The following is a 14489-nucleotide window of genomic DNA, read 5'->3' as shown; positions in this document are numbered from 1 at the left end:
ACATGCGCGCACGTAGTTGCAAACCTATAGAACAGTGGACCTAGCCGTCATTTCACACTTAACAGCCAACAGGGGGACATTTTTGAAGTTCAAAATCTTGGTCATGCTCTAAAACATACTAAAATCATGTCTTAAATCTGCTATGTTATGAAAGAAGTCAATTTTCCATTCTATTTTTTTTTTCTAAATGACTACAAACAGAAGTCTTCACTTGGACAATGTGTGTGCATGTGTTTCTGTTTGTGTGTGTGTGTGTGTGTGTGTGTGTGTGTGTGTGTGTGTGTGTGTGTGTGCGCATGTGTGTTGAAAGTCAGACCAGGCAAAGTATTCCCACCTTTCAGTTGCACAGATCTGCTGCAACTTCATCATCTTGTGCTTAACTGCAGTCACCCTCTGCAGTTGTAGCAAATACTGTCCTTATAAAGATTCTGTAAAATCACCTGAAACAAAAGGGTGGGACACAATTCCTGATCAACGATAAAGAAGTCTCATACCTCTTAAATACCACCCAAAGTGCTGTTAAACTGACTTTCGGCATCTATTTTCTCTGCATGTCTAAAGAAGCCTTTGGTGTGTGTCTGGCTCTACAGGGAGCCTCGGCAGTTCAGGCTTCACAGTTCTCCAGTGGTTACAGCTGTGTATCCAGAGAGGTGCCAATCCAGACATCTCACCACCTTTCAGAGACGCAGCCCACGAGGCACAAGCAGGCACAAGTCCCTGGTTAGGACCCGCTGCCGCCTTTTATCAATGTTGACCAGCCAGACTCCTCGTGGCTCCCGCACAGCTGCATCTGGGAGCTTCCCTACTCCCTCTTCTTTGTCATCTCAGGTCAGTAGATGTACTACGTTCCCACCTTGAGAATTATGACAAAGGAAATACTCTGAAGGTATGTAAAGATGAAATGTTCTGAACCTGTGGATTTTTTTTTTTTTTAGTGTTGGTGAGTTCACACCTTTTCCTGAGATTTAAACGCAAAGAAAAAGAATACAAATCAAAGTCCAGTTTGTCAGAATCATCCTGACTCGATCTAATCTTAGTTGACATAATTTCAATTATTTCCACACAGCATCAGAGAGGTGAGGATTAAAAAAGATAAAACATAGGCTTTTATGTATAGGCCACTTTGCTAATTAGATGGATTAAAATGTGCTCTGCAAAGGGAATTAATTTGCAAGTGAATGGCAGTTAGCAGGCAAATGCGTATAACAGATGACACAACCCCCCTGAGGGTATTCCATGGTTAGTTTGGTACAATTTAGAAATTACACAACTCGTTTACTAAATAACAGGCTCATTTTTCCCTGAACTGCATTCTTTAGTGCCTCTCTGTCACTTGACTTTCAGATGTGTTGAAAATAGGTTAGTCTATTCCAATGAATGAAGCCTCCTGGTAGTAGCACTCACTGCAGTAATAGATGGCCATTTATAATTCATGAGGTGGCTAGTCCCCCAAGTTAATTCTGCCCAAGGCACTGTTTACTTCTGCTTTGTACTTTGTTTAAAGTCAGTTGTTGACAACTCTTGTACATGTCAAACTATCACCGCTAATAATTGCTTAAGGAGATAGAACTTTTGCAAATGTTGGTTCCACCAGAGGTATATTCGCCTCACCCTATGCAGAACTTCTTCAGATGAATTTCTGATTCATCTCCTTCTCGCTCTTGACAAAAAGTCCTCTGTAATTCAAAGCAATAGCTGTAAGAGAAATTATAAAAAAGAATAATGTAGTATGCACTCCATAACATCCTAGTTTTCATGTGAAATAGGAAACGTCTCTCTTACTCCCTCTCCTCTCCCGCCACCCCCTCTCGCTTTCTTTCTCTGTCTCTGTCTCTGACTTTCTTCTTTTTTTTTTTTTTGCATATTGACCAAAGAGGGACTGCGCTGCTCAATGATGACTGTCACACGCTGCGGATTGACAGACTCTGTTGTCGGTGAGTAAGGGCCTTGGGCACTACCTCTGTGGGTCAACCTTGTTCCTCTCTCTGTGCAGATAGCGACATTCTCTCAATACAAGCAGTCACTTGATTAGTGCCAATTATCCAGGCTGTCACTTTCCCTGGTGAGGGTGGCCCAGGATGCGCCCCGTCCCCCACACTTCCCGTCTAGAGCGGACGTGCACTAAAAGTCTGCGCTCATAGCTGTAGGCTGTGGGAATGATTTTGAATGCAGAGATAGAGGGGGGGAATAAAAGAAATGCGGGAAGCAAGTTCTGAGTTTGACAGTGTGATAGCATTGACTTCCGAGACAGTTACACGGGGAGTGTCATTTCTCCCACAAAGACTTCTCCCCAGGGCTGCACCGTCTTCCATCAGTCAGTCAGTCACTGGTTTAATATTCAGCTGCTCACGGTTTACAGGACCCAACTGGGTTAGATTCACTAAGGTATACAGAATTCACTTGTAAGACTGTTGGTTTTTAGACTAAACCAGAGGTACTAACTTTAATATGAATGTGCTCAAATGGTAGCACAAGTATTAACAATAGCAGTAAGTTGTCTGGAGCATAATTCATGTGGCTAAAAGTAAATTTTGAAATCCTGAAGAAGGATGGCCATAAATTTGCAGAGCCAATAAAGTCAAACCTAAACTTAACATGTGTAAATAGCTGGTGCCAAACAAGACGGCATGATAAAACTAGGAAAGAGGGAAGATTTGGATAACAATAGTGAGGCTGCTGAAAGCATCCAAACTATCTAAATGTATACAGGAAGCAGTCTACTGTGAAGGATATTTGTAGTTGACAGAATTAAATATTTCACATGACAGAATGACCTACCCCACATTTAACTACATTTATACAGGAAGTACACCATTCTGATAGATATTTGTACCTGACAGAATGATTTCTTGCACCAATCAGACTGACCTACCCAACATTTAACAACATTTATACAGGATGTTGTAGCCTAGTGTAATTACAACAGTCAAAAAGAAAGAAACGATTCATACTAATATGCAGCATTTCATAGTTGCTCGTGAAATAAATACACTTATAATTAAAATATGCTTTAAATAAATATAATGATGTTTAAAATGATAAATTCATATGTTTCAAATTGTTAAAAAGATAAAAAGGAAAGTTGCTGTTGACAAACTTGGCAAAAAAACCATTCAAGTTCAAGTTTATAGTCATTGTGGCCAATCAGATGCTTCAGCCTGCCTCCCTACTGTCCACTGACTGGTCTTGTTAGTAAAGGTCAACGGGTATTGTATCAGTCTGAGCTGAGTGCTTGAGGTGATCAGAGAGTTGATATTGAAGTGATAAGAAACTTAACGAAACAATTGAAAAACTCATTTTAAGTTTATATGATGATTTTTCAAACGTTTGTTGTTATGCTAACAGTATTAGTGACATGAAAACTGAAACTATAATGAATTTAATAGATCCTGCTGATAAGCAGACATGTTTTGTCAATATGGTGTGTTAAAGAAAATGTTAATTGCGTTTTGTACTTTTTGCACTATTTGAGTTAAAGGCTGCAGCCGGCTGCTAGCTAAATGAAGGTTACTAGTGAATTTATACTGCTATTTCCACGGTTCATAAGGCTTAAACAATATGTTAAAGGTGAATAGTATTTGTACATTTTATGTAGCAAGTTTAAAAACATTTTCAAGGTGCACTAGTGACTAAAATTAATGTTTGTTTTTGTGTTTCTATTTTCCATCTGAACTGCAATTAAGTTTCTACTCAAAGTATTAGCTGTCTAAACTTAGTTTTTTCACTCACTGTGGATGAATATGCGATTTTGAAATAGAATTGAACTACCTATGTTGTACAACAAAAGTTGCGAATTTGAGCATTGAGTTTATTTCATTAGCTTTGTGACCATACACAGTTTGTCAACCCAGTCTGGCTCTGAAGTCGTCACACGGTGACGGTCGGGCATTGACTGTCCATGTTAACTTATAATGTGTTAGGTATCCTCGCCTCATCAAGCTTTGACGTCACGAGTTCGGAGAAAGAACAGGTTGCATAACCGCATAACATTAAGGGGTGCAAGTGCATCTTTTGGGTGGGTGGGGAGGTGGATGGGCCACAAAAACAACCAACTTTTGTGTGGGAGTCTGGAGTTTGAGTCCCATCTGAATGTGTGTGTGTGTGTGTGTGTGTGTGTGTGTGTGTGTGTGTGTGTGTGTGTGTGTGTGTGTGTGTGTGTGTCTGTCTGTCTGTCTGTGTGTGTGTGTGTGCGTGTTTGTGTCCAAATTTCGTGTGTGTGTGTTTTCTACACCTCCCTATGTGCCCTTTTTTTTACCTAAAATTAACTATCCCTGACTTTGGTGCCTAATCCCAACCATTATGACAGTCGGCGCTGTTGTGCGAATTGGGACCATGTCCTTCATCCCACCACACATGCTTTGTTGACGTCATGGTAATGGGTTGCGTCATCCCACCACGTGTATTTCTATAGCAGTATCCCAGCATGCCATAGTTTGATGTGAGAAGGATACCTAAAACATCATAGGTTGATGTGGAAGGTCACTGACCGAACATCAGTATGTGATGAGTTGGGAGTGAGAATGTGTTGAGGTTGTGTATTTGTGCCTTCTCTTCAGCGAAAGATGAAGGGGCACAGTAGTCATATTGAAATGAATCCCAGTTAACAGTAATATTGTGGCTGTAGGAGCAGCAGTCCACTCAGTAACCATCTCCATTACATTTCAACAGGCCAGAAGACGACTGAAAACAGAAGAAAAGTTCCATGAGGTAAGTCTGCGCTTGATATAATATTTCTGTTTTATCTCAGTGCATTCAATATCTTAACCTACGCTAACATTTCACTATAATAAACAATATCGCACAATCGCAGGATCTACATAAAAAAAATGTAAAAAACTCGTGAGTTAGATCAGTTAGATCATGACATGTGGTTTATCCAAGTGGTGTAGCTGTAGCTAGCTGTCAAAGATGGCTGGCCTTTCTGCACACGCGTACCTTGTGTTGCATAGGGACTCACATTGGGTCTTTATAGGGTTTATGGGGAATGACTCACTTTTGGAGCCAGCCTTAAGTGGCCAATCAAGGAACTACAACTATTTTTGGCACTTTTTCATCGGCTTCATTTTACAGCCCCAGAGGTTGCCACTCAGAGGACATACATCAAACAAAGATAGTGCTATGTTAACTAATGTAGCCTCAAGAAACTGAAAAAATGCAATTATGATGATCAAATGGCAAATTCAAACCAGACCGATTTATTGGCTGCTAAACAAACCTTCCTTTTAGTGAGTTGTAAATGGTTTAAAATTCTCTTTATCTAAATGTCATAAGTCAGATTAAGCTCATATCCATCTCACCTGCACACAGGTTAGAGCCTCTCTGCAGTCACCCGTTCTTGGCTACACTAATGCTGCACTGCACTATTTTTCCTGGTTCCAAAAACACAGTCGCAGTGTTTTCGAGCCACTCTTTAAACAGCGCTGCTGTGTATTTACTGATCTATTTCTCGCTGCTTTTATGTTGTTACTGTGTCTCTTGTAACTTCTCAGTATTCAGCAGCAGAGAAGTGAGACGCAGAGCTCCTCTAAACAGCAGAGGTTATCCTCAGTATGGATGTCTGCAGGGGAGTAAACACCATTGGAGCGCGAGTGAATATTTTGTGTGAGAGGACATTAATTATTCATGCCCGCTTCATTGTGTATGATGATGTGTCAGGATGTTTGCCAATAAACAACAATATTCCTTGTAGGATTGATCCAATATGAAAAGTTGTTGAGCTAGTTCCTCTCAGTGCGGAGAAGTCTGACGAATGCACTATGTGGGAGAGCTGGCACTAGTACTTATTTATGGAAATATCAATATTGTATCATAATACCGTATCCTCTCCTCTTAGTATAAACAATACAATCAAAAGGGTACTTTAAATCTGGACTGTGAGAATGGCATTAATATGAGGATTAGGGGAAATGTGAAACCACTGTACACAAAGCTGTGTAATCAAATCGATTTGAAGCAGGGAGGTAAACTGGGTCACTGCGGCGCCGCGATTTTGCGGATTGGCAGAAAAGTACACACAAAAGAAAACACAAAAATACCCCGCACCTTGTTTTGAAGTGTTTATCCTGCTCAAACGGAGGCGCTAACTAAGTGTGGCACGCCCCGGTGATCCGGCTCGTCATTGGCTCTTAGTGGTAGAGTGATAAGCCTGGTGTGTCTGCAGGGGGATTTCTGCTTTCTTTCATGGTTGCCTTGCCCCCCCCTCTCGCCGCCACAGTCTCCCTGTGACGCCCCCGGGGAATACATCACCACGCGGGCAGGACAGCAGGCCGGCACAGGCGTTATAATTGCCATCTCCTCCTAGTACACATTGTGCACTGTGGAGCACGGTGATTAAATCAAAAAACTCCTCTGCATCACAGCTCTTTACCTTGCAGGCAAAACAGCAGGCTCCTCTGGGATGGGGTCATCATGGCCCCCTCTGTGTTCTGTGATCTCTGCAAAAAAAAAGGGAGGGGGATGCAGACTGCTCACTATTATGTTCCACTGTTGGAAAATAAAGAGAAGAACTTAATGGGTGTTAAAATCAAGATTCGTCTTAAGTATTGAAATACTGGATAAATATTTGATTTAGTGAAAACTAAGAGATAAGGGTGAACCATAAATGGCAATTTCACACTCTAGAATAACTCTTTTAATTAATATTTCTATCAGACACTTCTCCTTTATTCATTTCTAATTAAACAGTTTGAAGACATCCTTGATCATTAGCATCCTGATTTAAACGTGTATGCGATCATTAAAACACAGATAATTCACCTACAGCCATAAAGAAAATTAGACCTGGGTTTTATACAGAGTTATCGTCCTTGGACAACCCGCACATACACATGAAACAGACCATTATCACTTGGGTTAATGGCTTTGTTAATTTGGAGACATTAACAACTGCTCGGCTGTCCCCAATGAATGTGTCACACAAGGCAGGCCTTGTATTGTTAAATGGGTTGCTAAGTAGATTGATTCCTAAGCTGCAAAGCACAGCAGTGATGTAGGCAAGCAGGTTAATTAAACATTTACACACAAACACCCAACAATCTATTGTGCTCTTCTAATTTATGACATCAATATGCACTTTCATCAGGATTTTTTTTTTTTTTTTGAGAGAGGCATATGTTTGCTCACTCCATCCTAATTGGCACCATGCCAGTTTTTACTGCGCTGCTGTTTTTGAGGGGTGGGACTGTTGCGATCGCTGTGTTCACCCATAATAGGGACATGGCGGTCCCTCTGCTGTGCAGGGAGACACTCGGATACAAGCACCTGCACCCACACCTCCACCTCCACTCCTTTTCATCTCCGGCTCCGAACACAAGCAGAGGAAGCATAAACACTGATTCTTAATCAGCCCTCCAATGCCTCCACATCTCAGCTCTCTTAATACACACACATATGCAAGTCTACACATTTGTACACAATAACACACTCACACACAGTCCACCACAGAGACTTCCTCACAAGGCTCTGAGGAGCAAATGTAGAAGTGAGTGCCACACCTCTTCCAAAAGAATTTCTCATTCTGAAAACTCTTGGGGTCACGGGGATGAGAAAAGTTGTTGCTTTTTTTTGGGTTATTTTCGAAGAATTTCTACGTTTGTGAGTGCAAAGTGGGATTTGGGCCAGAGGCATCGATGCTTTCCATCTTTCATGTATCCTCCGCTGACAGAAAGCGAGCTGACAGGAAGGCAACAAGGGAACAATCAATCACCTTTCTTTTCAACTTTCTTTTTGGCCCACATATGTGTCGGTTAATTTGTTAACACTGGGGTAAAAAAAAAAAAAAAAAGACTTTTTTTTTTTTTACTTGTTTTAGTGGTTGTCTAAGTGATGGAGCATAACACTTCTGCACTGCAGCAACAGTGAGCTGTGATGAATTCCAATCATCACTCCATATGCCAGACCTCATTAGCTACGGATGTGTTTGCTTACAGCTTCGCCTAAATACCTCAAGTACTGGATGCATGTTGTTTTTCTCACCCCTTTTAAGTTCTCTTCCTCACTTACACACACACACACACACACACACACACACACACACACTGAAAAAAGCCTTTAATACACTTGCCAACTGTGGGCCCTTGGTAAGATTCCTTGAGGGCGATGTGTATCCACAACAGTGTCTCTCCCTCAGACATGTGGCATGGGTAAACAACACGGTTAAGCCTAAAACAATGTGTGTCCCCAATGACTGCAATTATTTATGAAATCAAACACAATTCAGCTCTCCGCCAAGTGGGACAGCTCTCCAGATCACTCAACAAATCTCCACTCTTCACAGCTCATAATAATCTTATGAAAAGTATCATATTCCTGTTGTCTCGGTCGAATGGATTCACTGATCTCTCGCTTGAGCTTTATTTACAACGTCCAAACCAAATGGAACATGTGTGAACTATGTCGCCTCCAGGCCATCCTTCCTTGGGGCTGTCTTCCTTGCATGATGGCTGGCTAAATTATTCAACCTGAGGTGTTATTGCTCCTGACCGGAGGAGCAGCACAGAGTGAGGAATACCAGTGTCAGGACAGTATGCGTGCTCTTGGGGCATTAGCCTCCAGTAAGCAGCTGCTGCAGATGGTATGCTCACTTTGTCATCTCACTTTCTCAGCGCTGCTTTATGAAGAGCAATTAACCGGCAGCGCAGACACAGACAAGTTCATTTAGTCTCCAAAAGGAAAATTAGAGAGGTGGAGCGAGGGACAGGGTCATTCGTCACACAGGCGCCACTTCATCTCACACTCTCCGGACTTTAAAGAGTCTCGGGACTTTCATCAAACTGTCAGCTCGGTACACCTTTAACACGCACTCAGACACATGCAGGTGCTGACAAGCCGCTGTCACCTGAGAGCTCTCCTCGATGTCGAGGCCACTGACCTCTGTCTTATCAGTGTTTCTCTCTCAGGTTGTTTAATTTGAGAGTGTGTTCACACCTTGCTTACTTGTAAGTACATCAGAGTGTGCTCGAACTTCATGTGTGTTTAAGGTCACGTTTAGACGAGAACGGCCCTACTAAAAAAAGAAAAGTATTTCTTTTGCATTTTTAACTCTTTGAAACCTGGATCTGCGTGACTTTACTTGTGCTGTGTTCAGATGCTTTCACAAGAATTTAAACTTTCAAAATGTGAGCAAATGGGTTTGCTTTCTTATGAAAACATCGGAAAAAAGGCAACGAGCAACTTGGCAAGCACTGTTCTGCAAATTGCAAGAAATCTGTAGATTTGGAAAAGTATTTTGAAAGAAGCTGTCCAAAAATGATCTTTATAATTACATTATTAAAATATTTTAAATGAATTTACGTAAGTACTATTTTTGTTTTTTAGTACTATTTTTTACTAACTTTTGGATTATTTCTCCTTAAGTTTGCCTAGTGCTTTTTACCTTTGTTTTTGAAAGACATCAAGACAATTTGCTCAGGTCACAAAGAGTTAAAAAAAATCCACATTCATATGATAAAATTGTGAGAACAGTCCTCGTGTACACAAATCTGCAATATCTGCAAAAAGAAAATGCTGTAGTATGCATGCCAGGCCAGTAGTTGGCGGTGTGTGTTTCATACAGGAAGCGTTGCCTAAACCCAACTGTTTCAGTTGACCTTAGTTATAGCTGAATTATGATTAATCGCTGACAACTTGTCTTTTTTGTTTTTTAGTACTATGAATATTTATTTCTAGAACAATTTAACTTTTATTCAATATTCAGGAAGAAAATACAAGATGTTTTAGATGCGTGATAGATATTTTATCAAGGATTCAAAGGTTCATTTGTCACACACAAGTGATCTGAGAAGTGAAGTGAAATGTGACTAATGTAAAATATAAGGATTAGTCACACGTGCAAATATGTAATATGCTGGGCAATCCAAAAAAAATCACCAAAGACAATGTGCTTCATGACAGTAAGGAAGTACTGCGGTTCATGAAGATATCATCTGTTGTCAGTCTGCTGGGTTGAAACTCTTTAATCTCGCCCCAAACAGAACCTTGACATGCCATCTTGTTCCCATTACATTACCAGCTGAATTCTGAAGGCAAATAAGTAATCACATCTGTGATATTATATTCAGGAGACTTTTGATAGCATTCTTGCAGGTGTAAATGCAGTAGCCATTTATTTATTTAACAGCACGATGAAGAAAGGGAGGCAGAGTTCTGATTTGTTATCCCATGTTTGAATCCCCAGCAACTCATCAGATGGGCATGTGTTAAATCTTTTGCCATGTCTCCACAGTGGCTGTCTCCCTGGGCGGGCCTGAGGAAAATCAACGTTTCACACTGGGGTTAAGAGGACATGTCACCCTTCACCAGCAGCAGTCTGTGCTTGCTGCCTGGTAAGCCCAGTGACTCTGGTTTCCGTACCTACCTGGAGGATCCTCAGGTGTTGGGCCTTAGGGTCAATCCATGCACCGCCATTGCCCACAGCCTCATCTGTGAAAAGGCTACTGGTGAGAGACACTTGCATGCATGCATACACATTAGACATGAATATGTCTGGAGCATTACATAAGAATTCAGTAGTGGAATGTGACCAAGTACCTTTACTTAAGTACTGTACATAGATATGAATTCAAGGTACTTGTTCTTTACTTGGATACTTTTTACTTCACTACATTTGTCTGTCAGCTTTAGATACTTTACAGATTATTACTTTAATAGTAATACAGAAATTAGAGTATGAGCTCTTGCCTTCTGGCAATACAGAGTCCCCCACTGCAAACTCAAGCCTTTTAAAAACTCATTTGTTCTGTTGCTGTCAAACTTTTAAACAATGCTGCCTGAGGAGTTGCGTGCTATATAATCTCATGGTGTTTTTATCATTGAATGAGTGCAGTATGTGTTTTTATTACTGGGTGAGTGCAATATGTGTTATGTGCAATGTGTGTACAATATTGAGTTAGGTGTACCTGGGATTATGTGCAATGGAACACCGTTGTTTTTGGTTGGACTGTGTTTTTAATGTAATGATGTGATTATTATTTTTCTTGTATCTGTGGAGGCATTATCTGTTCAGCTAAAGGGCTATATAATATTTCTATACATTTCCCTGAAATCACATTTACTTTATTATGTCACTTTTAGTTCTTCTTCTTCTTATACCCTATTTTAGTGTCAACTCTCCAGTCTTGGTTTTTGCGCCAGAGTCTTTGCACACGACACAAAACCTGCCCTAATATAGTGTGTAGGTGGTGTTACCTGCGCTAAGAGGGGAATTATGTTCAAGTTGGATTCATCATTGTGCACACCTGGTCAGAGCAGATTTGGAAAGAAAGTTTTGTGCATCTGGAATTGACTTCTCTTTTAGTGTTTCTCTTGCCAGAAAATTAAGAAAGAAATTTAAAAGAATGTTACTGCATGAGGCCCAAAGTATGTAATGAGCATGAATAACTTTACCAGCGCATCTAAAATTGATGCTAGAAGGGTACCTAGTGCTTCATATTTTGAGGTGTAGGGCTATTGACCAAGCGTCAATATTTGACAAGTTGGAATGAGAATGTGTTTTATTTTATGCTAGCATGCTTAATTTTTAATCCCTTTCACCAGAAACAATGTAAATACACACAAAAAAAAACACTTTTAATAATCTAATTATCACGATGCACATTTACATTACAGTTAACAATTAATCAAAGAAAGAAGTACTGTTTGTGCAACATGTTCTGAAAATCTGTGGAGCGCCACAAAGTAAAGACATACCCTACATTTCCAGTGCATACATTCGAACCCCATAAATCACAAGCAGAAGATAAATATGGGAGGGCGACTAAATTAAATGGTACTTAGCCTTGTGAAGTGCACTGTAATAGATCTAAGGAGGGGGTTAAGAGAAGCAAGGAGGTATACGTCCTCCCTTCTCCAGCCAGCGGTTATAACCCTCACTGATCTCCCTGAACACAGAGGAAACCAAAGATCATAACAAGACCTACAAGACTGGAAATGTACCTCATTAGCTGCCTGCATACCTCTCCCATCATTTCACAGTGCCCTCCTTGGGAATATAGAAAGAGGGCTTTGTCTGCTCCATCCCTGAGCTCTTGTCAAAATCTTCTTAATTATGATTAATTACATTCCCGTAAAGATTCCCTCTACCAAGTATACAAATAATAGAACGCTCTCACTAAACACTACATTATTCATTAATTACAGGGCTGTTTGCAGCAAAATACAATTCGTGCTGAGATTGTAGCGTTTGTCATAAGAACAGTGTTTTTTGTATTTCCACAACGTCTTGAAAAACATATCCATTTCTTAGCAAAGTGTGCCCTAGCTCCAGGCTCCTCTGCATATTGGAGGTTTTCCCTCTGTGGGCTCAATTGTTATGGATGCTGTTTATGGCGCTGCTATGACAAGTGTGAAGGGCAGGCATGGTGAAAGATGTATCGCTCGTTTATCTGCTCAGTGTCTGAATATGTTATAGGATTGTAAATGACCCCGTATAACGACACGAGTCTCACAACAAGCACAAAAAAAAACAAGATGTTTTTTTTAAAAAAAAAAAAACAAAAACAATTTTATTCTCTATGATAACTTTTTGACACAAAGTGACAAACACTGCTCTGGAGATAAAATGTCTGTAAATTCATTGAATTTGTGCATGTGATTGTGGTTGTGGTAGCACGGGAGGTTGTTATAAAGCACTTCTTATGAGATCAAATTATGTTTTTGTTGTGCCAAAATTCCCACTCACGATAGAAGTTTTTCACAAGTTTGCAGAAAGTCGTCGAGCAAAAACAGCTAACTGTGAGTAAAGTAGCAGGAATGAGTGACAAGAGGCAGACTAATGATAAGGTTTATAAGTTTTGATAGTTTTTACGGCCTCCTCGCGGAGCCGAGGCACATCACGGAGATGTGCTCTTGAGCTGCACAGAGAACAATATGCCTTTGAGACACACTCGCTGCACTGAAGCAGCCTCGTCCTTCCGCCTCTTGCTGCATATGCTTTATAGCTGACAATAAACCATTTTAGTGCAAAATAAATTGGGATCATATTGAAATGCTGGCGCTATATATGTCATCGAAGACATACAGTTATTTTTTAGCAAAGCTGGAGCATAGTTTATCATCGTGTGAGTGCTGCAATGGGTCTGTTCCACATCATTGGCTTCTCTTGCTTAGTTAGATTGTGAAGGTCAGAGTTCTCAAGCCTTTTATGGCTGTTTAACTTTGGAGAATTATCACAAAGGCAGGACTCGGCTGATATATGATGCACAGTCCCACCGCGGCACAGTCTCACATCCGTCCTGTCTTTTGGGTTCCAAAGCCATTATTTGGACCAAGTCTGCAGACACAGTAGTACAGTGTCCTGAAATATTTGCATTGAAGTCTTCATTTGACAAAAAATAAAATTTGAATTGAATTTTTATCAAACTGAACATCCTAGAAATATGGCTATCTACAAACATGATCTCTGTGGTATTAAAGGAATATTTCACCCATAAAATAACCATTTGTAAAGCAGTTGCCGTGTTAACTTGAAATTGTGAAGACATTTATTTGCATGCTTCCACCAAAAAGGCAAAAGTTTTCATATATTGATTTAATAACCCTTTGAAAACTGAGCAAACTGGCTTAATTTCTCTCAAAAACATAGGAAGAAGGCAATGAGCAACTTACAAGACATGGCCAAAACATGTACAAGAAAATTACCTGAAAATGTACAACAACAAAATGAAACAAAACAAAAAACCCACAAACAAGGGAATGACCTAAAAAAAAGTGCTTAAAAGGGCATAATGCCACCATCGTTTGGTTCTGTGTAAAAGTGCAGGGGTGGCATTAAGGGGGGACTTCTGTGGTTTCATAGTGGGATATCTGTTTAAAATGGCTATTGTTTGATGATTACTGTTATTGTTCATTTCTTATCGTTCGAGATTTGTGTTGATGGGATGATGATAATAAACACATGCTTGCGTAGGGCCCAGAATGTGCTAGGTCCACCACTTGATGCAACACATACTTCCCCAATAATTAATATATAGCCTCTGTACAGATATTATATTTTTGTTTGAGTGTGTACATGAGTGTAAAGAGTATTTTAAAGCAGTAGTAGTTTAAGATCTTAACATTTATAGACATCCCCTTAAAGTCATATTAAATTCTGCAGACTGTCTAATTAGTCTTTTTCAATTAATCAGTCTTGGTTGTGTCAAAAGAATATCTCTGTCAACATTTCCTCATAGAAAACTTGGATTAAGAGGAACCCTGGAAAAACATATTTGAATACTGACATTTTCTGATACAAGTATTTGGCTCTAATTGCTTTGCTGAGTTGTAAAACTTTGCAAATATAATTAACACCCCAAGTAAATGAAAATGGTATTAGCACACAGCCACAATCAGAAAATTACCATAAGAAAGAATTTAAAAGTTTCCCAAATGAAAGCTCGGGGGGGAGAAGTCTTCTCCCCTGAAACGGCAAGGTGACATTTTATTTCCAACTGTTAATTGATGTTCTGCTGATTAAAGCACATTTTTATGCCGAGGACCGGGGGGGCTCTATT

At 40.1% G+C, this 14489-nt stretch overlaps 1 long non-coding RNA gene across 1 annotated transcript; it reads left to right on the top strand.

The window, feature by feature from the left end:
• Positions 1 to 500: 500 nt before the first annotated feature.
• On the top strand, positions 501 to 13940 carry LOC148189246 (uncharacterized). Its single transcript, XR_015776897.1, has 4 exons — positions 501 to 828; positions 1875 to 1934; positions 4669 to 4707; positions 10223 to 13940. It is a non-coding gene; the product is annotated as an uncharacterized LOC148189246 (long non-coding RNA).
• The last annotated feature ends 549 nt before the right edge of the window (positions 13941 to 14489 follow it).

The sequence above is a fragment of the Plectropomus leopardus genome, chromosome 7 (assembly GCF_026936395.1).
Source record: "Plectropomus leopardus strain MGB_pleo_1.0 chromosome 7, ASM2693639v1, whole genome shotgun sequence".
Lineage (NCBI taxonomy): Eukaryota > Metazoa > Chordata > Actinopteri > Perciformes > Serranidae > Plectropomus > Plectropomus leopardus.
This window is presented reverse-complemented; position numbering and strand designations above follow the sequence as displayed.